At 43.1% G+C, this 27,596-nt stretch overlaps 1 protein-coding gene across 1 annotated transcript in view; it reads right to left on the bottom strand.

The window, feature by feature from the left end:
* The window catches only part of LOC139766191 (pre-rRNA 2'-O-ribose RNA methyltransferase FTSJ3-like), a 295,857-nt gene that overhangs the window by 109,905 nt on the left and 158,356 nt on the right, over positions 1–27,596 (bottom strand). The gene's annotated exons all lie outside the window — the stretch shown is intronic.

The raw sequence follows: 27,596 nt of genomic DNA, 5'->3' as shown, positions 1-27,596 counted from the left end.
GAGGCGTGGGCTATGGATAGAGATGTGCGCAGGAGGATGGATGTGCTGGAAATGAGATGTTTGAGGACAATGTGTGGTGTGAGGTGGTTTGATCGAGTAAGTAACGTAAGGGTAAGAGAGATGTGTGGAAATAAAAAGAGCGTGGTTGAGAGAGCAGAAGAGGGTGTTTTGAAATGGTTTGGGCACATGGAGAGAATGAGTGAGGAGAGATTGACCAAGAGGATATATGTGTCGGAGGTGGAGGGAACGAGGAGAAGAGGGAGACCAAATTGGAGGTGGAAAGATGGAGTGAAAAAGATTTTGTGTGATCGGGGCCTGAACATGCAGGAGGGTGAAAGGAGGGCAAGGAATAGAGTGAATTGGAGTCATGTGGTATACAGGGGTTGACGTGCTGTCAGTGGATTGAATCAAGGCATGTGAAGCGTCTGGGGTAAACCATGGAAAGCTGTGTAGGTATGTATATTTGCGTGTGTGGACGTGTGTATGTACATGTGTATGGGGGGGGGGTTGGGCCATTTCTTTCGTCTGTTTCCTTGCGCTACCTCGCAAATGCGGGAGACAGCGACAAAGTATAAAAAAAAAAAAAAAAAAAAAAAAAAAAAAAAAAATATATATATATATATATATATATATATATTTTTGCTTTGTCGCTGTCTCCCGCGTTTGCGAGGTAGCGCAAGGAAACAGACGAAAGAAATGGCCCAACCCACCCCCATACACATGTATATACATACGTCCACACACGCAAATATACACACCTACACAGCTTTCCATGGTTTACCCCAGACGCTTCACATGCCCTGATTCAATCCACTGACAGCACGTCAACCCCGGTATACCACATCGCTCCAATTCACTCTATTCCTTGCCCTCCTTTCACCCTCCTGCATGTTCAGGCCCCGATCACACAAAATCTTTTTCACTCCATCTTTCCACCTCCAATTTGGTCTCCCTCTTCTCCTTGTTCCCTCCACCTCCGACACATATATCCTCTTGGTCAATCTTTCCTCACTCATTCTCTCCATGTGCCCAAACCATTTCAAAACACCCTCTTCTGCCCTCTCAACCACGCTCTTTTTATTTCCACACATCTCTCTTACCCTTACGTTACTTACTTGATCAAACCACCTCACACCACACATTGTCCTCAAACATCTCATTTCCAGCACATCCAGCACATATATATATATATCGAGGATGCAAGGCATGTGTATGTGTAGGAAGAGAGGAGAGTGATTGGTTCTCAGTGAATGTAGGTTTGCGGCAGGGGTGTGTGATGTCTCCATGGTTGTTTTATTTGTTTATGGATGGGGTTGTTAGGGAGGTGAATGCAAGAGTTTTGGAAAGAGGGGCAAGTATGAAGTCTGTTGGGGATGAGAGAGCTTGGGAAGTGAGTCAGTTGTTGTTCGCTGATGATACAGCGCTGGTGGCTGATTCATGTAAGAAACTGCAGAAGCTGGTGACTGAGTTTGGTAAAGTGTGTGAAAGAAGAAAGTTAAGAGTAAATGTGAATAAGAGCAAGGTTATTAGGTACAGTAGGGTTGAGTCATGTGGTATACAGGGGTTGACGTGCTGTCAGTGGATTGAATCAAGGCATGTGAAGCGTCTGGGGTAAACCATGGAAAGCTGTGTAGGTATGTATATTTGCGTGTGTGGACGTATGTACATACATGTGTATGGGGGTGGGTTGGGCCATTTCTTTCATCTGTTTCCTTGCGCTACCTCGCAAACGCGGGAGACAGCAAAAAAAAAAATATATATATATATATATATATATATTTATTATTTTATTTTATTATACTTTGTCGCTGTCTCCCGCGTTTGCGAGGTAGCGCAAGGAAACAGACGAAAGAAATGGCCCAACCCCCCCCATACAAATGTATATACATACGTCCACACACGCAAATATACATACCTACACAGCTTTCCATGGCTTACCCCAGACGCTTCACATGCCTTGATTCAATCCACTGACAGCACGTCAACCCCGGTATACCACATCGCTCCAATTCACTCTATTCCTTGCCCTCCTTTCACCCTCCTGCATGTTCAGGCCCCGATCACACAAAATCTTTTTCACTCCATCTTTCCACCTCCAATTTGGTCTCCCTCTTCTCCTTGTTCCCTCCACCTCCGACACATATACCCTCTTGGTCAATCTTTCCTCACTCATCCTCTCCATGTGCCCAAACCACTTCAAAACACCCTCTTCTGCTCTCTCAACCACGCTCTTTTTATTTCCACACATCTCTCTTACCCTTACGTTACTCACTCGATCAAACCACCTCACACCACACATTGTCCTCAAACATCTCATTTCCAGCACATCCATCCTCCTGCGCACAACTCTATCCATAGCCCACGCCTCACAACCATACAACATTGTTGGAACCACTATTCCTTCCAACATACCCATTTTTGCTTTCCGAGATAATGTTCTCGACTTCCACACATTCTTCAAGGCCCCCAGAATTTTCGCCCCCTCCCCCACCCTATGATCCACTTCTGCTTCCATGGTTCCATCCGCTGCCAGATCCACTCCCAGATATCTAAAACACTTCACTTCCTCCAGTTTTTCTCCATTCAAACTCACCTCCCAATTGACTTGACCCTCAACCCTACTGTACCTAATAACCTTGCTCTTATTCACATTTACTCTTAACTTTCTTCTTCCACACACTTTACCAAACTCAGTCACCAGCTTCTGCTATATATATATATATATATATATATATATATATATATATATATATATATATATATATATATATATATATAAATAAGTATATATATATATATATATATATATATATATATATATATATATATATATACGGAACCACCACCCTCACGACCATGACGGAGACGAGGTGACCCTGATGTACGCCAAGCATGAGACGGCAACCTAAGGAAGCGTATGAAAGGATATATATATATATATATATATATATATATATATATATATATATATATATATATATATATATTATTTTTTTTTTTTTTTTTTAATACTTTGTCGCTGTCTCCCGCGTTTGCGAGGTAGCGCAAGGAAACAGACGAAAGAAATGGCCCAACCCCCCCCCATACACATGTATAAACATACGTCCACACACGCAAATATACATACCTACACAGCCTTCCATGGTTTACCCCAGACGCTTCACATGCCCTGCTTCAATCCACTGACAGCACGTCAACCCCGGTATACCACATCGCTCCAATTCAATCTATTCCTTGCCCTCCTTTCACCCTCCTGCATGTTCAGGCCCCGATCACACAAAATCTTTTTCACTCCATCTTTCCACCTCCAATTTGGTCTCCCTCTTCTCCTTGTTCCCTCCACCTCCGACACATATATCCTCTTGGTCAATCTTTCCTCACTCATCCTCTCCATGTGCCCAAACCACTTCAAAACACCCTCTTCTGCTCTCTCAACCACGCTCTTTTTATTTCCACACATCTCTCTTACCCTTACGTTACTCACTCGATCAAACCACCTCACACCACACATTGTCCTCAAACATCTCATTTCCAGCACATCCATCCTCCTGCGCACAACTCTATCCATAGCCCACGCCTCGCAACCATACAACATTGTTGGAACCACTATTCCTTCAAACATACCCATTTTTGCTTTCCGAGATAATGTTCTCGACTTCCACACATTCTTCAAGGCCCCCAGGATTTTCGCCCCCTCCCCCACCCTATGATCCACTTCCGCTTCCATGGTTCCATCTGCTGCCAGATCCACTCCCAGATATCTAAAACACTTCACTTCCTCCAGTTTTTCTCCATTCAAACTCACCTCCCAATTGACTTGACCCTCAACCCTACTGTACCTAATAACCTTGCTCTTATTCATATATATATATATATATATATATATATATATATATATATATATATATATATATATATATATATATATATACATAAATGCATATAAATGCAAGAATGGAAAAACGTGAGAACAAAGGAGGTAAGGGGAGTGGGGGAGGAATGGGATGTATTTAGGGGAGCAGTGATGGCTTCGCAAAAGATGCTTGTGGCATGAGAAGCGTGGGAGGTGGTGAGATTAGAAAGGGTAGTGAGTGGTGGGATGAAGAACTAAGATTATTAGTGAAAGAGAAGAATCCTCCCCTCTTGTTTTTTTTCAATTTTCCAAAAGAAGGAACAGAGAAGGGGGACAGGTGAGGATATTCCCTCAAAGGCCCAGTCCTCTGTTCTTAACGCCACCTCGCTAACGCGGGAAGTGGCGAATAGTACGAACGAAAAAGAAAAAGAAATGCATAACCCAGTCTCATGCATCAAAACCACTAACACACTTGTTCAGCTGCTCCCAAAACACTTGCCTCTCATGATCTTTCTTCTCATGCCCAGGTGCATATGCACCAATAATCACCCATCTCTCTCCATCAACTTTCAGTTTTACTCATATCAATCTACAGTTTACTTTCTTACACTCTATCACATACTCCCACCACTCCTGTTTCAGGAGTACTGCTACTCCATCCCTTGCTCTTGTCCTCTCACTAACCCCTGACTTTACTCACAAAACATTCCCAAACCACTCTTCCCCTTTACCCTTGAGCTTCGTTTCACTCAGAGCCAAAACATCCCGGTTCTTTCCTCAAACATACTATCAGTCTCTCCTTTTTTCTCATCTTGGTTACATCCACACACATTCTGATCCTTCAAGGAGGATGAGCACTCCCCGCGTGACTCCTTCTTCTGTTTCCCCATTTAGAAAGTTAAAATACAAGGAGGGGAGGGTATCTAGCCCCCCTGCTCTCATCCCCTTTAATCGCCTTCTACGACATGTGAGGAATGCGTGGGAAGTATTCTTTCTCCCCTATCCCCAGGCAAAGGTGAGTAATGTGGCAGTTGAGGGAATAATTGGTATACATGGAGTGTTCAGTGTTGTACATGGAAATGCTGAAGAGCTTGCAGATTTATGTGCTGAAAAAGGACTGGTGATTGGGAATACCTGGTTTAAAAAGAGAGATGTGCATACGTATACGTATGTAAGTAGAAGAGATTGCCAGAGAGCATTATTGGATTATGTGTTAATTGATAGGTGTGTGAATGAGAGACTTTTGGATGTTAATGAGCTAAGAGGTGCAACTGAAGGGATGTCTGATCATTATCTTGTGGAGGTGAAGGTGAAGTTTGTAGAGGTTTTCAGAAAAGAAGAGAGAATGTTGGGGTGAAAAGAGTGGTGAGAATAAGTGAGCTTGGGAAGGAGACTTGTGTGAGGAAGTACCAAAAGAGACTGAATAAAGAATGGAAAAACGTGAGAACAAAGGAGGTAAGGGGAGTGGGGGAGGAATGGGATGTATTTAGGGGAGCAGTGATGGCTTCGCAAAAGATGCTTGTGGCATGAGAAGCGTGGGAGGTGGTCAGATTAGAAAGGGTAGTGAGTGGTGGGATGAAGAAGTAAGATTATTAGTGAAAGAGAAGAGAGAGGCATTTGGATGAATTTTGCAGGGAAATAATGCAAATGAGTATGAGATGTATAAAAGAAAGAGGAGGGAGGTCAAGAGAAAGGTGCAAGAGGTGAAAAAGAGGGCAAATGAGAGTTGGAGTGAGAGAGCATCATTAAATTTTAGGGAGAATAAAAAGATGTTTTGGAAGGAAGTAAATAAAGTGCATAAGATAAGGGAACAAATGGAAACTTCAGTGAAGGGGGCTAATGGGGAGGTGATAACAAGTAGTGGTGATGTGAGAAGGAGATGGAGTGAGTATTTTGAATGTTTGCTGAATCTGTTTGATGATAGAGTGGCAGATATAGGGTGTTTTGGTCGAGGTGGTGTGCAAAGTGTGAGGGTTAGGGAAAATGATTTCGTAAACAGAGAAGAGGTAGTACAAGCTTTGCGGAAGATGAAAGCCGGCAAGGCAGAGGGTTTGGATGGTATTGCAGTGGAATTTATTAAAAAAGGGGGTGACTGTATTGTTGACTGGTTGGTAAGGTTATTTAATGAATGTATGATTCATGGTGAGGTGCCTGAGGATTGGCGGAATGCTTGCATAGTGCCATTGTACAAAGGGAAAGGGGATAAGAGTGAGCACTCAAATTACAGAGGTATAAGTTTGTTGAGTATTCCTGGTAAATTATATGGGAGGGTATTCATTGAGAGGGTGAAGGCATGTACAGAGCATCAGATTGGGGAAGAGCAGTGTGGTTTCAGAAGTGGTAGAGGATGTGTGGATCAGGTGTTTGCTTTGAAGAATGTATGTGAGAAATACTTAGAAAAGCAAATGGATTTGTATGTAGCATTTATGGATCTGGGTAAGGCATATGATAGAGTTGATAGAGATGCTCTGTGGAAGGTATTAAGAATATATGGTGTGGGAGGCAAGTTGTCAGAAGCAGTGAAAAGTTTTTATCAAGAATGTAATGCATGTGTACATGTGGGAAGAGAGGAAAGTGATTGGCTCTCAGTGAATGTAGGTTTGTGGCAGGGGTGTGTGATGTCTCCAAGGTTGTTTAATTTGTTTATGGATGGGGTCGTTAGGGAGGTGAATGCAAGAGTTTTAGAAAGAGGGGCAAGTATGCAGTATGTTGTGGATGAAAGAGCTTGGGAAGTGAGTCAGTTGTTGTTCGCTGATGATACAGCGATGGTAGCTGATTCATGTGAGAAACTGCAGAAGCTGGTGACTGAGTTTGGTAAAGTGTGAAAGAAGAAGGTTGAGAGTAAATGTGAATAAGAGTAAGGTTATTAGGTACAATAGAGTTGAGGGTCAAGTCAATTGGGAGGTAAGTTTGAATGGAGAAAAACTGGAGGAAGTGAAGTGTTTTAGATATTTGGGAGTGGATTTGGCAGTGGATGGAACCTTGGAAGGGGAAGTGAATCATAGGGTAGGGGAGAGGGCGAAAATTCTGGGAGCCTTGAAGAATGTTTGGAAGTCGAGAACATTATCTCGGAAAGCAAAAATGGGTATGTTTGAAGGAATAGTGGTTCCAACAATGTTGTATGGTTGCAAGGCGTGGGCTATGGATAGAATTGTGCGCAGGAGGGTGGATGTGCTGGAAATGAGATGTTTGAGGACAATATGTGGTGTGAGGTGGTTTGATCGAGTAAGTAATAATAGGGTAAGAGAGATGTGTGGAAATAAAAAGAGTGTGGTTGAGAGAGCAGAAGAAGGTGTTTTGAAATGGTTTGGTCACATGGAGAGAATGAGTGAGGAAAGGTTGACCAAGAGGATATATGTGTCAGAGGTGGAGGGAACGAGAAGTGGGAGATCAAATTAGAGGTAGAAAGATGGAGTGAAAAAGATTTTGAGTGATCGGGGCCTGAACATGCAGGAGGGTGAAAGGCGTGCAAGGAATAGAATGAATAGGAACGATGTGGTATACCGGGGTCGATGTGCTGTTAACGGATTGAACCAGGGCATGTGAAGCGTCTGAGGTAAACCATGGAAAGTTCTGTGGGGCCTGGATGTGGAAAGGTAGCTGTGGTTTCGGTGCATTATTACATGACAGCTAGAGAATGAGTGTGAACGAATGAGGCCTTTGTTGTCTTTTCCTAGCCCTACCTCGCACACACGAGGGGGGAGGGGGTTGTTATTCCAAGTGTCGCGAGGTGGTGATGGGAATGAATAATCGGAGACAGTATGAATTATGTACATGTGTATATATGTCTGTGTGTGTATATATATATGTATACATTGAGATGTACAGGTATGTATATTTGCTTGTGTGGACGAGTATGTATATACATGTGTATGTGGGTGAATAGGTCAATTCTTTCGTCTGTTTCCTTGCACTACCTTGCTAACGCGGGAGACAGCGACAAAGCAAAATAAATAAATGTATATATATGTATGTGTGTGTGTGTGTATGTGTGTGTATGTGTATATATATATGTATATTACCCCTGGGGATAGGGGTGAAAGAATACTTCCCACGCATTCCTCGCGTGTCGTAGAAAGTGACTAGAGGGGACGGGAGCGGGGGGCCAGAAATCCTCCCCTCCTTGTATTTTTTTAACTTTCTAAAATGGGAAACAGAAGAAGGAGTCACGCGGGGAGTGCTCATCCTCCTCGATGGCTCAGATTGGAGTGCCTAAATGTGTGTGGATGTAACCAAGATGTGAAAAAAGGAGAGATAGGTAGTATGTTTGAGGAAAGGAACCTGGATGTTTTGGCTCTGAGTGAAACGAAGCTCAAGGGTAAAGGGGAAGAGTGGTTTGGGAATGTCTTGGGAGTAAAGTCAGGGGTTAGTGAGAGGACAAGAGCAAGGGAAGGAGTAGCAGTACTCCTGAAACAGGAGTTGTGGAAATATGTGATAGAATGTAAGAAAGTAAATTCTCGATTAATATGGGTAAAACTGAAAGTTGATGGAGAGAGATGGGTGATTATTGGTGCATATGCACCTGGGCATGAGAAGAAAGATCAAGAGAGGCAAGTGTTTTGGGAGCAGCTGAATGAGTGTGTTAGTGGTTTTGATGCACAAGACCGGGTTATAGTGTTGGGTGACTTGAATGTAAAGGTGAGTAATGTGGCAGTTGAGGGAATAATTGGTATACATGGGGTGTTCAGTGTTGTAAATGGAAATGGTGAAGAGCTTGTAGATTTATGTGCTGAAAAAGGACTGATGATTGGGAATACCTGGTTTAAAAAGCGAAATATACATAAGTATACTTATGTAAGTAGGAGAGATGGCCAGAGAGCGTTATTGGATTACGTGTTAATTGACAGGCGCGCGAAAGAGAGACTTTTGGATGTTAATGTGCTGAGACGTGCAGCTGGAGGGATGTCTGATCATTATCTTGTGGAGTTAGCGCTAAGGTGAAGATTTGTATGGGTTTCCAGAAAAGAAGAGTGAATGTTGGGGTGAAGAGGGTGGTGAGAGTAAGTGAGCTTGGGAAGGAGACTTGTGTGAGGAAGTACCAGGAGAGACTGAGTACAGAATGGAAAAAGGTGAGAACAATGGAAGTAAGGGGAGTGGGGGAGGAATGGGATGTATTTAGGGAATCAGTGATGGATTGCGCAAAAGATGCTTGTGGCATGAGAAGAGTGGGAGGTGGGTTGATTAGAAAGGGTAGTGAGTGGTGGGATGAAGAAGTAAAAGTATTAGTGAAAGAGAAGAGAGAGGCATTTGGACAATTTTTGCAGGGAAAAAATGAAATAGAGTGGGAGACGTATAAAAGAAAGAGACAGGAGGTCAAGAGAAAGGTGCAAGAGGTGAAAAAAAGGGCAAATGAGAGTTGGGGTGAGAGAGTATCATTAAATTTTAGGGAGAATAAAAAGATGTTCTGGAAGGAGGTAAATAAAGTGCGTAAGACAAGGGAGCAAATGGGAACTTCAGTGAAGGGCGCAAATGGGGAGGTGATAACAAGTAGTGGTGATGTGAGAAGGAGATGGAGTGAGTATTTTGAAGGTTTGTTGAATGTGTTTGATGATAGAGTGGCAGATATAGGGTATTTTGGTCGTGGTGGTGTGCAAAGTGCGAGGGTTAGGGAAAATGATTTGGTAAACAGAGAAGAGGTAGTAAAAGCTTTGCGGAAGATGAAAGCCGGAAAGGCAGCAGGTTTGGATGGTATTTCAGTGGAATTTATTAAAAAAGGGGGTGACTGTATGGTTGACTGGTTGGTAAGGTTATTTAATGTATGTATGACTCATGGTGAGGTGCCTGAGGATTGGCGGAATGTGTGCATAGTGCCATTGTACAAAGGCAAAGGGGATAAGAGTGAGTGCTCAAATTACAGGGGTATAAGTTTGTTGAGTATTCCTGGCAAATTATATGGGAGGGTATTCATTGAGAGGGTGAAGGCATGTACAGAGCATCAGATTGGGGAAGAGCAGTGTGGTTTCAGAAGTGGTAGAGGATGTGTGGATCAGATGTTTGCTTTGAAGAATGTATGTGAGAAATACTTAGAAAAGCAAATGGATTTGTATGTAGCATTTATGGATCTGGAGAAGGCATATGATAGAGTTGATAGAGATGCTCTGTGGAAGGTATTAAGAATATATGGTGTGGGAGGCAAGTTGTTAGAAGCAGTGAAAAGTTTTTATCGAGGATGTAAGGCATGTGTACGTGTAGGAAGAGAGGAAAGTGATTGGTTCTCAGTGAATGTAGGTTTGCGGCAGGGGTGTGTGATGTCTCCATGGTTGTTTAATTTGTTTATGGATGGGGTTGTTAGGGAGGTGAATGCAAGAGTTTTGGAAAGAGGGGCAAGTATGAAGTCTGTTGGGGATGAGAGAGCTTGGGAAGTGAGTCAGTTGTTGTTCGCTGATGATACAGCGCTGGTGGCTGATTCATGTGAGAAACTGCAGAAGCTGGTGACTGAGTTTGGTAAAGTGTGTGAAAGAAGAAAGTTAAGAGTAAATGTGAATAAGAGCAAGGTTATTAGGTACAGTAGGGTTGAGGGTCAAGTCAATTGGGAGGTGAGTTTGAATGGAGAAAAACTGGAGGAAGTGAAGTGTTTTAGATATCTGGGAGTGGATCTGGCAGCGGATGGAAACATGGAAGCGGAAGTGGATCATAGGGTGGGGGAGGGGGTGAAAATTCTGGGAGCCTTGAAGAATGTGTGGAAGTCGAGAACATTATCTCGGAAAGCAAAAATGGGTATGTTTGAAGGAATAGTGGTTCCAACAATGTTGTATGGTTGCGAGGCGTGGACTATGGATAGAGTTGTGCGCAGGAGGATGGATGTGCTGGAAATGAGATGTTTGAGGACAATGTGTGGTGTGAGGTGGTTTGATCGAGTAAGTAACGTAAGGGTAAGAGAGATGTGTGGAAATAAAAAGAGCGTGGTTGAGAGAGCAGAAGAGGGTGTTTTGAAATGGTTTGGTCACATGGAGAGAATGAGTGAGGAAAGATTGACCAAGAGGATATATGTGTCGGACGTGGAGGGAACGAGGAGAAGAGGGAGACCAAATTGGAGGTGGAAAGATAGAGTGAAAAAGATTTTGTGTGATCGGGGCCTGAACATGCAGGAGGGTGAAAGGAGGGCAAGGAATAGAGTGAATTGGAGCGATGTGGTATACCGGGGTTGACGTGCTGTCAGTGGATTGAATCAAGGCATGTGAAGCGTCTGGGGTAGACCATGGAAAGCTGTGTAGGTATGTATATTTACGTGTGTGGACGTATGTATATACATGTGTATGGGGGTGGGTTGGGCCATTTCTTTCGTCTGTTTCCTTGCGCTACCTCGCAAAAGCGGGAGACAGAAAAAAAAAAAAAAAAAAAAAAAAAAAAAAAAAAAACATATATGCGTAAGACAAGGGAGCAAATGGGAACTTCAGTGAAGGGCGCAAATGGGGAGGTGATAACAAGTAGTGGTGATGTGAGAAGGAGATGGAGTGAATATTTTGAAGGTTTGTTGAATGTGTTTGATGATAGAGTGGCAGATATAGGGTGTTTTGGTCGAGGTGGTGTGCAAAGTGAGAGGGTTAGGGAAGATGATTTGGTAAACAGAGAAGAGGTAGTAAAAGCTTTGCGGATGATGAAAGCCGGCAAGGCAGCAGGTTTGGATGGTATTGTAGTGGAATTTATTAAAAAAGGGGGTGACTGTATTGTTGACTGGTTGGTAAGGTTATTTAATGTATGTATGACTCATGGTGAGGTGCCTGAGGATTGGCGGAATGCGTGCATAGTGCCATTGTACAAAGGCAAAGGGGATAAGAGTGAGTGCTCAAATTACAGAGGTATAAGTTTGTTGAGTATTCCTGGTAAATTATATGGGAGGATATTGATTGAGAGGGTGAAGGCATGTACAGAGCATCAGATTGGGGAAGAGCAGTGTGGTTTCAGAAGTGGTAGAGGATGTGTGGATCAGGTGTTTGCTTTGAAGAATGTATGTGAGAAATACTTAGAAAAGCAAATGGATTTTGATGCACGAGACCGGGTTATAGTGTTGGGTGATTTGAATGCAAAGGTGAGTAATGTGGCAGTTGAGGGAATAATTGGTATACATGGGGTGTTCAGTGTTGTAAATGGAAATGGTGAAGAGCTTGTAGATTTATGTGCTGAAAAAGGACTGATGATTGGGAATACCTGGTTTAAAAAGCGAGATATACATAAGTATACTTATGTAAGTAGGAGAGATGGCCAGAGAGCGTTATTGGATTACGTGTTAATTGACAGGCGCGCGAAAGAGAGACTTTTGGATGTTAATGTGCTGAGAGGTGCAACTGGAGGGATGTCTGATCATTACCTTGTGGAGGCTAAGGTGAAGATTCGTATGGGTTTTCAGAAAAGAAGAGTGAATGTTGGGGTGAAGAGGGTGGTGAGAGTAAGTGAGCTTGGGAAGGAGACTTGTGTGAGGAAGTACCAGGAGAGACTGAGTACAGAATGGAAAAAGGTGAGAACAATGGAAGTAAGGGGAGTGGGGGAGGAATGGGATGTATTTAGGGAAATGGATTTGTATGTAGCATTTATGGATCTTGAGAAGGCATATGATAGAGTTGATAGAGATGCTCTGTGGAAGGTATTAAGAATATATGGTGTGGGAGGCAAGTTGTTAGAAGCAGTGAAAAGTTTTTATCGAGGATGTAAGGCATGTGTACGTGTAGGAAGAGAGGAGAGTGATTGGTTCTCAGTGAATGTAGGTTTGCGGCAGGGGTGTGTGATGTCTCCATGGTTGTTTAATTATTTTATGGATGGGGTTGTTAGGGAGGTGAATGCAAGAGTTTTGGAAAGAGGGGCAAGTATGAAGTCTGTTGGGGATGAGAGAGCTTGGGAAGTGAGTCAGTTGTTGTTCGCTGATGATACAGCGCTGGTGGCTGATTCATGTGAGAAACTGCAGAAGCTGGTGACTGAGTTTGGTAAAGTGTGTGAAAGAAGAAAGTTAAGAGTAAATGTGAATAAGAGCAAGGTTATTAGGTACAGTAGGGTTGAGGGTCAAGTCAATTGGGAGGTGAGTTTGAATGGAGAAAAACTGGAGGAAGTGAAGTGTTTTAGATATCTGGGAGTGGATCTGGCAGTGGATGGAACCATGGAAGCGGAAGTGGATCATAGGGTGGGGGAGGGTGCGAAAATTCTGGGAGCCTTGAAGAATGTGTGGAAGTCGAGAACATTATCTCGGAAAGCAAAAATGGGTATGTTTGAAGGAATAGTGGTTCCAACAATGTTGTATGGTTGCGAGGCGTGGGCTATGGATAGAGTTGTGCACAGGAGGATGGATGTGCTGGAAATGAGATGTTTGAGGACAATGTGTGGTGTGAGGTGGTTTGATCGAGTAAGTAACGTAAGGGTATGAGAGATGTGTGGAAATAAAAAGAGCGTGGTTGAGAGAGCAGAAGAGGGTGTTTTGAAATGGTTCGGGCACATGGAGAGAATGAGTGAGGAAATATATGTGTCGGAGGTGGAGAGAACGAGGAGAAGAGGGAGACCAAATTGGAGGTGGAAAGATGGAGTGAAAAAGATTTTGTGTGATTGGGGCCTGAACATGCAGGAGGGTGAAAGGAGGGCAAGGAATAGAGTGAATTGGAGCGATGTGGTATACCGGGGTTGATGTGCTGTCAGTGGATTGAATCAAGGCATGTGAAGCATCTGGGGTAAACCATGGAAAGCTGTGTAAGTATGTATATTTGCGTGTGTGGACGTATGTATATCCATGTGTATGGGGGTGGGTTGGGCCATTTCTTTCGTCTGTTTCCTTGCGCTACCTCGCAAGCGCGGGAGACAAAAAAAAAAAAAAAAAAAAAAAAAAAAAAAAAAAACAAACATATAATACACATACACCCCCTCCCTGACATTCATCCAAGTTCCATTCTGACCAACTGATCGGATCTGAAAATGGACATCAGTCTGATACAAGTAAGCATGGCATGTAGCATTCATATTCCTATACATTTTTTAACCTAGTCAAATTCAATGAGGATTATCTCGTTTTTTATTAACCAGATTCAACATATGATCCTGTGGTTTCTTTCTACCTTTTATTTCAAATTCTTTAATTCATATTTCATCATAATCATTTCTACATTTAAATCTTTTTCGGGTTGCATATATGGATGGTCATAAGGCACAAAGGTCGTAAGTAGGGGATCACGTGTATATATCAACCTATACATATACACAAACATACAAATATATATTTCACATTTATTATACTCTATCGCTGTCTCCTGCGTTAGCGAGGTAGCGCAAGGAAACAGACACAAGAATGGCACAACCCACCCACATACACATGTATATACACAAACACCCACATATCCATATCTATACATTTCAACATATACATATGCAGGCATATACATATATACACATGTACATATTCATACATGCTGCCTTCATCCATTCCCGCCAGTACCCCCCTACATATGAAATGACACCCCCCTACCCCCGCATGCATGCAAGGTAGAGCTAGGAAAAGACAACAAAGGCCACATTTGTTCACACTCAGTCTCTAGCTGTCATGTGTAATGCACCCAAACCACAGCTCGCTTTCCACATCCAGGCCACACAAAACTTTCTATGGTTTACCCCAGATGCTTCACATGTGTGCTGTCAATGGATTGAACCAAGGCATGTCAAGCGTCTGAGTGTGAAAGAACGTGGCCTTTGTTGTATTTTCCTAGCGCTACCTCGCGCGCATGAGGGGGGGAGGGGGGTGCCATTTCATGTCTGGAAAGGTGGTGGCAGGAGTGGATGAAGGCAGCATGTATGAATAAGTATATGAGTATATATATGTGCATGTGTGGGCGTCTATGTATATACATATGTATGTGGGTGAGTTGGGCCATTCTTTCACCTGTTTTCTTGCACTATCTCACTAACGCGGGAGACAGCGACAAAGTACAATAAATAAATAATATGCTGATTGAAAAGGTAAAGGCATGTACAGAGCATCACAGTGAGGAAGAGCAGTGTGGTTTCAGAAGTGGTAGAGGATGTGTGGATCAGGTGTTTCCTTTGAAGAATGCATAAGAAATACTTAGAAAAACAGATGGATCTGTATGTAGTGTTTATGGATCTGGAGAGGGCATATGATAGGGTTGATAGAGATGCTTTGCGGAAGGTATTAAGAGTATGTGGTGTGGGAGGTACGTTGCCAGAAGCAGTGAAAAGATTTTACCAAGGATGTAAGGCATGTGTACGAGTAGGAAGAGAGAAAAGTGATTGGTTCCCGTTGAATGTTGGTTTGTAGCTGGGATGCTTGATGTCTCTATGGTTGTTTAATTTGTTTATGGATGGGGTGGTTAGGGAGGTGAATACAAGTTTTGGAGAAAGGGGCAAGAATGCACTCTGTTATGGATGAAAGGGATTGGGAAGTGAGTCAGTTGTTGTTCACTGATGATACAGCGCTGGTGGCTGATTCGAGTGAGAAACTGCTGAGGTTGGTGACTGAGTTTGGTAAAGTGTGTGAAAGAAAAAAGCGAGTATATGTGACTAAGAGCAAGGTTATTAGGTTCAGTAGGGTTAAAGGGCAAGTCAATTGGGAGGTAAGTTTGAATGGAGAAAAACTGGAGGAAGTGAAGCGTTTTACATATCTGTGAGTGGACTTAGCAGTGGATAGAACCATGGAAGCGGAAGTGAGTCACAGGATGGGGGAGGGGGCAAAGGTTCTGGGAACAATAACGAATGTGCAGGAGGCAAGTACATTAACTCAGAGAGCAAAAATAGGTACGTTTGAAGGAATAGTGATTCTAACAATGTTATATGGTTGCGAGGCATGGGCTATAGATAGGGTTGTGCAGAGGAGGGTGGATGTGGTGGAAATGAGATGTTTGAGGACAATATGTGTTGTGAGGTGGTTTTGATTAAGTAATGAAAGGGTAAGAGAGATGTGTGGTAATAAAAAGAGTGTGGTTGTGAGAGCAGAAGAGGATGTGTTGAAATGGTTTGGTCACATGGAGAGAATGAGTGAGGAAAGATTGACAAAGAGATATATGTAGTCAGAGGTGGAGGGAACAAGAAGCGGGAGACCAAATTGGAGGTGGAAGGATGGAGTGAAAATGATTTTGAGTGATCAGGGCCTGAACTTAGAGGAGGGTGAATGGCACGCAAGGAATAGAGTGAATTGGAAAGATGTGGTATACTGGGGTCGATGTGCTGTCAATGTACTGAACCAGGGCATGTGAAGCTTCTGGGGTAAACTATGGAAAGGTGTGTGGGACCTGGTTGTGGAAAGGGAGCTGTGATTTCAGGACATTGCACATGACAGCAAGAGTCTGAGTGTGAACGAATGTGGCCTTCTTGTCTTTTCCTAGCGCTACCTCACCGGAGGGGGTGGATGCTACTTCATGTGTGATGGGGTGGGGACATGAATGGATGAAGGCAGCTAGTATGAATTGGAACAATGTGGTATACCAGGGTCAACATGATGTCAATGGACTTAACCAGGGAATGTAAAATGTCTGAGGTAAACCATGGAAAGGTTTGTGGGGCCTGGTTGAGGATAGGGAGTTGTGGTTTCAGTGCATTACACATGACAGCTTGGGACTTAGTATGAATGAATGTGGCCTTTTTTCAAATGTTTTCCTAGCACTACCTTGCTGACGCATGGGGTTGCAATGCTGTTTCCTGTTGGACGGGGTGGCACCAGGAATGGATGAAGGGAAGCAAGAATGAATATGTTCATGTGTATACATGTATATGGCTGTGTATATGTATGTTCATGAACGTGTATGGGTATGTATACATATATGTGTGTAAATGAGTAGATGGGTCTTTCTTTGTCTGTTTCCTGGCACTACCTCGCTGACACAGGAAACGGTATTCAAGTACAATAATAATAAAAATATATATATTGTTTGCCGATAACACAGCACTGGTAGCTGATTCAAGTGAGGAACTACACAACTGGTTATTAAATTTGGTAGAATGTGTAAAACGAGAAATTTGAAAGTAAATGTGAATAAAAGCAAGGTTATTAGGTAAGCAGGGTTGAGGATTAAGTTAGTTGGGATGTAACTTAGAATGGAAAAAATTAGGAGGAAGTGAAGTGTTTTAGATATCTGGGAGTGCTTGCCAGTGAATGGAACTATGAAAGTGGATTTGAGTCATTGGGGAGGAGAAGGGGCAAACATTCTGAGAGTAATGAAGAATGTGTGGAAAGAGATAAAGGGGCAAACATTTTGAGAGTAATGAAGAATGTGTGGAAAGAGATAAAGTTATCTCGGAGACCAGAAATGGGTATATTTTAAGTAATAGTAGTTCCAAAAATACTGTACAGTTGTGAGACAATGGCTATTGATAGGGTTCTATGAACAATGGTGGATGTGTTGAAAATGAAACTTTTTTTTTTTTTTTTTTTTTTCACTGTCTCCCGCGTTTGCGAGGTAGCGCAAGGAAACAGACGAAAAAAATGGCCCAACCCACCCCCATACACATGCCTTGATTCAATCCACTGACAGCACATCAACCCCGGTATACCACATCGCTCAAATTCACTCTATTCTTTGCCCTCCTTTCACCCTCCTGCATGTTCAGGCCCCGATCACACAAAATCTTTTTCACTCCATCTTTCCACCTCCAATTTGGTCTCCCTCTTCTCCTCGTTCCCTCCACCTCCGACACATATATCCTCTTGGTCAATCTTTCCTCACTCATTCTCTCCATGCGACCAAACCATTTCAAAACACCCTCTTCTGCTCTCTCAACCACGCTCTTTTTATTTCCACACATCTCTCTTACCCTTACGTTACTTACTCGATCAAACCACCTCACACCACATATTGTCCTCAAACATCTCATTTCCAGCACATCCATCCTCCTGTGCACAACTCTATCCATAGTCCACGCCTCGCAACCACACAACATTGTTGGAACCACTATTCCTTCAAACATACCCATTTTTGCTTTCCGAGATAATGTTCTCGACTTCCACACATTCTTCAAGGCTCCCAGAATTTTCGCCCCCTCCCCGACCCTATGATCCACTTCCGCTTCCATGGTTCCATCCGCTGCCAGATCCACTCCCAGATATCTAAAACACTTCACTTCCTCCAGTTTTTCTCCATTCAAACTCACCTCCCAATTGAATTGACCCTCAACCCTACTGTACCTAATAACCTTGCTCTTATTCACATTTACTCTTAACTTTCTTCTTTCACACACTTTACCAAACTCAGTCACCAGCTTCTGCAGTTTCTCACATGAATCAGCCACCAGCGCTGTATCATCAGCGAACAACAACTGACTCACTTCCAAAGCTCTCTCATCCCCAACAGACTTCATACTTGCCCCTCTTTCCAAAACTCTTGCATTTACCTCCCTAACAACCCCATCCATAAACAAATTAAACAACCATGGAGACATCACACACCTCTGCCGCAAACCTAAATTCACTGAGAACCAATCACTTTCCTCCCTTCCTACACGTACACATGCCTTACATCCTCGATAAAAACTTTTCACTGCTTCTAACAACTTGCCTCCCACACCATATATTCTTAATACCTTCCACAGCGCATCTCTATCAACTCTATCATATGCCTTCTCCAGATCCATAAATGCTACATACAAATCCATTTGCTTTTCTAAGTATTTCTCACATACATTCTTCAAAGCAAACACCTGATCCACACATCCTCTACCACTTCTGAAACCACACTGCTCTTCACCAATCTGATGCTCTGTACATGCCTTCACCCTCTCAATCAATACCCTCCCATATAATTTGCCAGGAATAATCAACAAACAATATACGGTGTGAGGTGGTTTGATCAAGTAAGTAATGAAAGGGTAAGAGAGATTTGTGGAAATAAAAAGATTGTGGTTGAGAGAGCAGAAGAGGGTGTTAAAATGGTTTGGACATATGGAGAGAAGTGAAAAAAGGTATTTATTTTATCTATTTATTTTGCTTTGTCGCTGTCTCCCGCGTTTGCGAGGTAGCGCAAGGAAACAGATGAAAGAAATGGCCAAACCCACCCCCACACACAATGTATACATACCTATACATCTCAGTGTACACATATATATACATACACAGACACATACATATATACCCATGCACACAATTCACACTGTCTGCCCCCATTCACTCCCATCGCCACCTCGCCACACATGGAATACCATCCCCCTCCCCCCTCATGTGTGCGAGGTAGCACTAGGAAAAGACAACAAAGGCCCCATTCATTCACACTCAGTCTCTAGCTGCCACACAATAATGCCCGAAACCACAGCTCCCTTTCCACATCCAGGCCCCACACAACTTTCCATGGTTTACCCCAGACGCTTCTCATGCCCTGATTCAATCCACTGACAGCACGTCAACCCCGGTATACCACATCGATCCAATTCACTCTATTCCTTGCCCTCCTTTCACCCTCCTGCATGTTCAGGCCCCGATCACACAAAATCTTTTTCACTCCATCTTTCCACCTCCAATTTGGTCTCCCACTTCTCCTCGTTCCCTCCACCTCCGACACATATATCCTCTTGGTCAATCTTTCCTCACTCATTCTCTCCATGTGCCCAAACCATTTCAAAACACCCTCTTCTGCTCTCTCAACCACGCTCTTTTTATTTCCACACATCTCTCTTACCCTTACATTACTTACTCGATCAAACCACCTCACACCAAACATTGTCCTCAAACATCTCATTTCCAGCACATCCACCCTCCTGCGCACAATTCTATCCATAGCCCACGCCTCGCAACCATACAACATTGTTGGAACCACTATTCCTTCAAACATACCCATTTTTGCTTTCCGAGATAATGTTCTTGACTTCCACACATTCTTCAAGGCTCCCAGGATTTTTGCCCCCTCCCCCACCCTATGATTCACTTCCGCTTCCATGGTTCCATCCGCTGCCAGATCCACTCCCAGATATCTAAAACACTTTACTTCCTCCAGTTTTTCTCCATTCAAACTTACCTCCCAATTGACTTGACCCTCAACCCTACTGTACCTAATAACCTTGCTCTTATTCACATCTACTCTTAACTTTCTTCTTTCACACACTTTACCAAACTCAGTCACCAGCTTCTGCAGTTTCTCACATGAATCAGCCACCAGCGCTGTATCATTAGCGAACAACAACTGACTCACTTCCCAAGCTCTCTCATCCACAACAGACTTCATACTTGCCCCTCTTTCCAAAACTCTTGCATTCACCTCCCTAACAACCCCATCCATAAACAAATTAAACAACCATGGAGACATCACACACCCCTGCCGCAAACCTACATTCACTGAGAACCAATCACTTTCCTCTCTTCCTACACGTACACATGCCTTACATCCTCGATAAAAACTTTTCACTGCTTCTAACAACTTGCCTCCCACACCGTATATTCTTAATACCTTCCACAGAGCATCTCTATCAACTCTATCATATGCCTTCTCCAGATCCATAAATGCTACATGCAAATCCATTTGCTTTTCTAAGTATTTCTCACATACATTCTTCAAAGCAAACACCTGATCCACACATCCTCTACCACTTCTGAAACCACACTGCTCTTCCCCAATCTGATGCTCTGTACATGCCTTCACCCTCTCAATCAATACCCTCCCATATACATGTACATATTCATTCTTGCTTGCCTTCATCCATTCATGTCACTATTCCACCCAACAGGAAGCAGCAACATTACCCCCATTTCAGCAAGGTTGCTCCAGGAAAACAGACAAAAAAGACCACATTCATTCACAATCAGGGTTTAGCTGTCATGTGTAATTCACCTTAATCACAGACCTTTCCATCGTTTACCCCAGACACTTCACATGCCCTGTTTCAGTCCACTGACAGCACATCAACCCCGGTATGCCACATCATTCCAAGTCACTCTATGCTGTGCACGCCTCTCACCCTCTTGTATGTTCAGGCCCCAATCGCTCAAAATATTTTTCAATCCATCCTTCCAACTCCAATTTGGTCTCCCACTTCTTGTCCCCACCACCTCTAATGCATATATCCTCTTTGTCAGTCTTTTCTCACTCATTCTCTCTATATGTCCAAACCATTTCAACACTCCCTCTTCTCTCTCAACCACACTCTTTTTATTTCCACACATTTCTCTTACCTTTCATTACTTACTCTATCAAACCACCTAACACCACATATTGTCCTCAAACATTTAATTTCCAAAAACATCCACCCTCCTCTGTACAACCCTATCTATAGCCCATGCCTTGCAATCTATAACATTAGTGGAACTACTATTCCTTCAAACATACTCATTTTTGCTCTCCAAGATAATATTCTCTCCTCCCACATGCTTCATTGCTCCCAGAACCTTTGGCCCCTCCGTCACCCTGTGACTCGCTTCTGCTTCCATGGTTCCATCCGCTGCTAAGCACACTCCCAAATATCTAAAACACTTCACTTCCTCCAATTTTTCTCTATTCAAACTTACATCCCAATTGCCTTGTCCCTCAACACTAATAAACCTTATAACCTTGCTATTATTCACATTCACTCTTCACAATTACTCTCAACTTTCTCCTTTCACACACTTTTCCAAATTCAGTCACCAACTTCTGCAGTTTCTCACTCGAATCAGGCACCAGTGCTGTATCATCAGTGAGAAAAAACTGATTCACTTCCCAGGCCCTCTCATCTCCACCAGACTGCATACTTGCCCCCCCCCCCCCCCCCCTCTCTCTCTCTAAAACTCTAGCACTTATCTCCCTAACCACCCCATCCATAAACAAATCAAACAACCATAGGAACATCACACACCCCTGCCACAGACCAACCTTCACTGGGAACCAATCACTTTCCTCTCTTCCTACTCATACACATGCCTTACATCCTTAGTAAAATCTTTTCACAGCTTCTAGCAGCTTTCCTCCCACATCATATACTCTTAAGAACTTCTACAAAGCATCTCTATCAACCCTATCATATGTCTCCTCCAGATCCATATATGGTGCATACAAATCCATCCATTTTTCTCAACCTATCATATATCTTCTCCAGATCCATATATGGTACATACAAATACATCCATTTTTCTAAGTATTTCTCACACATTCTTCAAAGCAAACACCTGATCCACACATCCTCTACCCCTTCTGAAACCACAATGCCCCTCCCCAATCTGACACTGTACATATCTTCACCCTCTCAATAAGTATCCTCCCATACAATTTCCCAGGAACACTCAAAAAACTTATGCCTCTGTAGTTTGAACACTCATCTGTATCCTCTTTGCCTTTGTACAATGGCACTATGCAAGCATTCCGCCAATCCTCAGGCACTTCACCATGATCCAATCATAATGAATATTCTTACCAACCAATCAACAACACAGTCACCCCCTTTCTTAATAAATTCTACTGCAATAGCATTCATACCCACAGTGATGCTGGCTTTCATCTTCGGCAAAGCTTTCACTACCTCCTCTCTCTTAACCAAACCAATCTCCCTGACCCTCTCACTTCGCACATCACCCTAACCAAAGCACCCTACATCTGCCACTCTATCATCAAACACATTCAACAAACCTTCAAAATACTCACTCCATCTCCCTCTCACTTACTGTTATCACATATCCCCTTGCCCCCTATACTGATGCTCCTATTCACTCCATCTCCTTCTCACTTACTGTTATTTCATATCCCCTTGCCCCCTTCACCGATGTTCCCATTTATTCTCTTGTCTTACACATGTTATATACCTTCTTCCAAAACATCTTTTTTTTCTCCCTAAAATTTAATGATACTCTCACCTAAACTTTCATTTGCACTCTTTTTCAACCCTTGCACCTTACTCTTGACCTCCTGCCACTTTCTTTTATACATCTCCCAGTCCTTTGCACTCCTTTCTTGTAAGCATCATCTAAATGCCTCTCTTTTCTCTTTCACTAACAACTTTACTTCTTCATCCCACCACTCACTACCCTTTCTAATCTACCCACCTCCACCTTTCTCATGCCACATGCATATCTTGCAAAAGCCATCAATGCTTCCGTGAATACATCCCATTCCTCACCCACTCCCCTCAAGACATTTAATCTCATTTTTTGCCATTCTACACTCAACTGGTACTTCCTCACACAAGCATCCTTTCCAAGCTTGCTCACTCTCACCATACTCTTCTCTCCAAAATTCTCCATTCGCTTTTGAAAACCTTTACAAATCTTCACCTTCGCATACCCAAAGATAGTGGTCTGACATCCTTCCAGCTGCCCCTCTCAGCACATTAACACCCAAAAGTCTCTCTTTCACATGCCTATCAATTAACACATAATCAAATAACGTCCTTTGACCATCTCTCCTACTTATATACATTTATTTTATTCATTCATTTTGCTTTGTCGCAGTCTCCCACGTTTGCGAGGTAGCGCAAGGAAACAGACGAAAGAAACGGCCAAACCCACCCCCATAAACATGTATATACACACACGTCCACACACGCAAATATACATACCTATACATCTCAATGTACACATATATATACACACACAGACACATACATATATACCCATGCACACAATTCACACTGTCTACCTTTATTCATTCCCATCGCCACCTCACCACACATGGAAAACCGTCCCCCACCCTCGTCATGTGTGCGGGGTAGAGCTAGGAAAAGACAACAAAGGCCCCATTCGTTCACACTCAGTCTCTAGCTGTCATGCAATAATGCCCGAAACCACAGCTCCCTTTCCACATCCAGGCCCCACACAGCTTTCCATGCTTTACCTCAGACGCTTCACATGCCCTGATTCAATCCACTGACAGCACGTCAACCTCGGTATACCACATCATTCCAATTCACTCTATTCCTTGCCTGCCTTTCACCCTCCTGCATGTTCAGGCCCCGATCACTCAAAATCTTTTTCACTCCATCTTTCCACCTCCAATTTAGTCTCCCACTTCTCCTTGTTCCCTCCACCTCCGACACATATATCCTCTTGGTCAATCTTTCCTCACTCATTCTCTCCATGTGCCCAAACCATTTCAAAACACCCTCTTCTGCTCTCTCAACCACGCTCTTTTTATTTCCACACATCTCTCTTACCCTTACGTTACTTACTCGATCCAACCACCTCACACCACACATTGTCCTCAAACATCTCATTTCCAGCACATTCACCCTCCTGCGCACAACTCTATCCATAGCCCACGCCTCGCAACCATACAACATTGTTGGAACCACTATTCCTTCAAACATACCCATTTTTGCTTTCCAAGATAATGTTCTTGACTTCCACACATTCTTCAAGGCTCCCAGGATTTTTGCCCCCTCCCCCACCCTATGATTCACTTCCGCTTCCATGGTTCCATCCGCTGCCAGATCCACTCCCAGATATCTAAAACACTTTACTTCCTCCAGTTTTTCTCCATTCAAACTTACCTCCCAATTGACTTGACCCTCAACCCTACTGTACCTAATAACCTTGCTCTTATTCATATTTACTCTTAAATTTCTTCTTTCACACACTTTACCAAACTCAGTCACCAGCTTCTGCAGTTTCTCACATGAATCAGCCACCAGCGCTGTATCATCAGCGAACAACAACTGACTCACTTCCCAAGCTCTCTCATATATAAACATATACTTATGTATATCTCCCCTATCCCTGGGGATAGGGAAGAAAGAATACTTCCTACGCATTCCTCATGTGTTGTAGAAGGCGACTAAAGGGGACGGGAGCAGGGGGCTAGAAACCCTCCCCTCCTTGTATTTCAACTTTCCAAAAGGAGAAACAGAAGAAGAAGTCACACGGGGAGTGCTCATCCTCCTTGAAGACTCAGATAGGGGTGTCTAAATGTGTGTGGATGAGAAATGATGAGAAAAAAGGAGAGATAGGTAGTATGTTGGAGGAAAGGAGCCTGGACGTTTTGGCTCTGAGTGAAATGAAGCTTAAGGGTAAAGGGGAAGAGTGGTTTGGGAATGTCTTGGAAGTGAAGTCAGGGGTCAGTGAGAGGACAAGAGCAAGGGAAGGAGTAGCACTACTCCTAAAACAGGAGTGGTGGGAGTATGTGATAGAGAGTAAGAAAGTAAACTCTAGATTGATATGGGCAAAACTGAAAGTGGGTGGAGAGAGATGGGTAACTATTGGTGCATATGCACAAGGGCATGAGAAGAAAGATCATGAGGCAAGTGTTTTGGGAGCAGCTGAATGAGTGTGTTTGTTAGTAGTTTTGATGCACGAGACTGGGTTATAATGATGGGTGATTTAAATGCAAAGGTGAGTAATGTGGCAGTTAAGGGAATAATTGGTATACATGGGGTGGGAAATGCTGAAGAGCTTGTAGATTCATGTGCTGAAAAAGGACTGGTGATTGGGAATACCGGGTTTAAAAAGAGAGATATACATACGTATACATATGTAAGTAGGAGAGATGGCCAGAGCATTATTGGATTATGTGTTAATTGATAGGCACGCCAAAGAGAGACTTTTGGATGTTAATGTGTTGAGAGGTGCAACTGCAGGGATGTCTGATCATTATCTTGTGGAGGGGAAGGTGAAGATTTGTAGAGGTTTTCAGAAAAGAAGAGAGAATGGTGGAGTGAAGAGAGTGGTGAGGGTAAGTGAGCTTGGGAAGGAGACTTGTGAGTGGAAGTACCAGGAGAGACTGAATACAGAATGGAAAAAGGTGAAAGCAAAGGACATAAGGGGGGTGGAGGAGGATTGGGATGCATTTAGGGATGCAGTGACAGCTTGCGCAAAAGGTGCTTGTGGCATGAGAGGCATGGGAGGTTGTCAGATTAGAAAGGGTAGTGAGTGGTGGGATGAAGAAGTAAGATTATTAGTGAAAGAGAAGAGAGAGGCATTTGGACGATTTTTGCAGGGAAATAATGCAAATGACTGGGAGATGTATAAAAGAAAGAGGCAGGAGGTCAAGAGAAGGGTGCAAGAGGTGAAAAAGAGGGCAAATGAGAGTTGAGGTGTGAGTATCATCAATTCTTAGGGAAAATAAAAGGAAGTTTTGGAAGGAGGTAAATAAAGTGCGTAAGACAAAAGAACAAATGGGAAAATCAGTGAAGGGGGCTAATGGGGAGGTGATAACAAGTTGTGGTGATGTGAGAAGGAGATGGAATGAATATTTTGAAGGTTTGTTGAATCTGCTTGATGATAGAGTGGCAGATATAGGCAGTTTTGGTCGAGGTGGTGTGCAAAGTGAGAGGGTTAGGGAAAATGATTTGGTAAACAGAGAAGAGGTAGTAAAAGCTTTGCAGAAAAAGAAAGCCGGCAAGGCAGCAGGTTGGGATGGTATTGCAGTGGAATTTATCAAAAAAGGGGGTGTTTGTATTGTTGACTGGATGGTAAGGTTAGCCAATGTATGTATGCCTCATGGTGAGGTGCCTGAGGATTGGCAGAAAGCTTGCATAGTGCCATTGTACAAAGGCAAAGTGGATAAAATAGTGATCAAATTACAGAGGTAAAAGTTTGTTGAATATTCCTGGGAAATTATATATGGGAGGGTATTGATTGAGAGGGTGAAGGCATGTGCAGAGCATCAGACTGAGGAAGAGCAGTGTGGTTTCAGAAGTGGTAGAGGATGTGTGGATCAGATGTTTGCTTTGAAAAATATATGTGAGAAATACTTAGAAAAGCAAACGGATGTGAACGTAGCATTTATGGATCTGGAGAAGGCATATGATAGAGTTGATAGAGATGCTCTGTGGAAGGTATTTAGAATATATAGTGTGGGAGGCAAGTTGTTAGAAGCAGTGAAAAGTTTTTATCGTTGATATAAGGCATGTGTACGAGTAGGAAGAGAGGAAAGTGATTGGTTCTCAGTGAATGTTGGTTTGCGGCAGGGGTGCATGATGTCTCCATGGTTGTTTAATTTATGGATGGGGTTGTTAGGGAGGTGAATGCAAGAGTTTTGGAAACAGGGGCAAGTATACAGTCTGTTGTGGATGAGAGAGCTTGGGAAGTGAGTCAGTTGTTGTTCGCTGATGATACAGCGCTGGTGGCTTATTCGGGTGAGAAACTGCAGAAGCTGGTGACTGAGTTTGGTAGAGTGTGTGAAAGAAGAAAGCTGAGAGTAAATGTGAATAAGAGCAAGGTTATTAGGTACAGTAGGGTTGAGGGACAAGTCAACTGGGAGGTAAGTTTGAATGGAGAAAAATTGGAGGAAGTGAAGTGTTTTAGATATCTGGGAGTGGATTTGGCAGCGGATGGAACCATGGAAACGGAAGTAAATCATGGGGGTGGGGGAGGGGGCGAAAGTACTGGGAGCATTGAAGAATGTGTGGAAGTCGATAACGTTACCTCAGAAAGCAAAAATGGATATGTTTGAAGGAATAGTGGTTCTAACAATGTTATATGGTTGCGAGGCATGGGCTATAGATAGAGTTGTGCGGAAGAGGGTGGATGTGCTGGAAATGAGATGTTTGAGGACATTATGTGGTGTGAGGTGGTTTGATCGAGTATGTAATAACAGGGTAAGAGAGATGTGTGGTAATAAAAAGAGTGTGGTTGAGATAGCAGAAGAGGGTGTTTTGAAATGGTTTGGTCACATGGAGAGAATGAGTGAGGAAAGATTGACAAAGAGGATATATGTGTCAGAGGTGGAGGGAATGAGAAGTGGGAGAGCAAATTGGAGGTGGAATGACGAAGTGAAAAAGATTTTGAGTGATCGGGGTCTGAACATGCAGGAGGGTGAAAGGCGTGCAAGGAATAGAGTGAATTGGAATGATGTGGTATACCGGGGTCGACATGCTGTCAATAGATTGAACCAGGGCATGTGAAGCGTCTGGGGTAAACCATGGAAAGTTTTGTGATGCC

This window comes from Panulirus ornatus, chromosome 57 (genome assembly GCF_036320965.1).
Source record: "Panulirus ornatus isolate Po-2019 chromosome 57, ASM3632096v1, whole genome shotgun sequence".
NCBI lineage: Eukaryota > Metazoa > Arthropoda > Malacostraca > Decapoda > Palinuridae > Panulirus > Panulirus ornatus.
The sequence above is the reverse complement of the archived record's forward strand: the minus strand, read 5'-3'. Positions and strand labels throughout refer to the sequence as shown.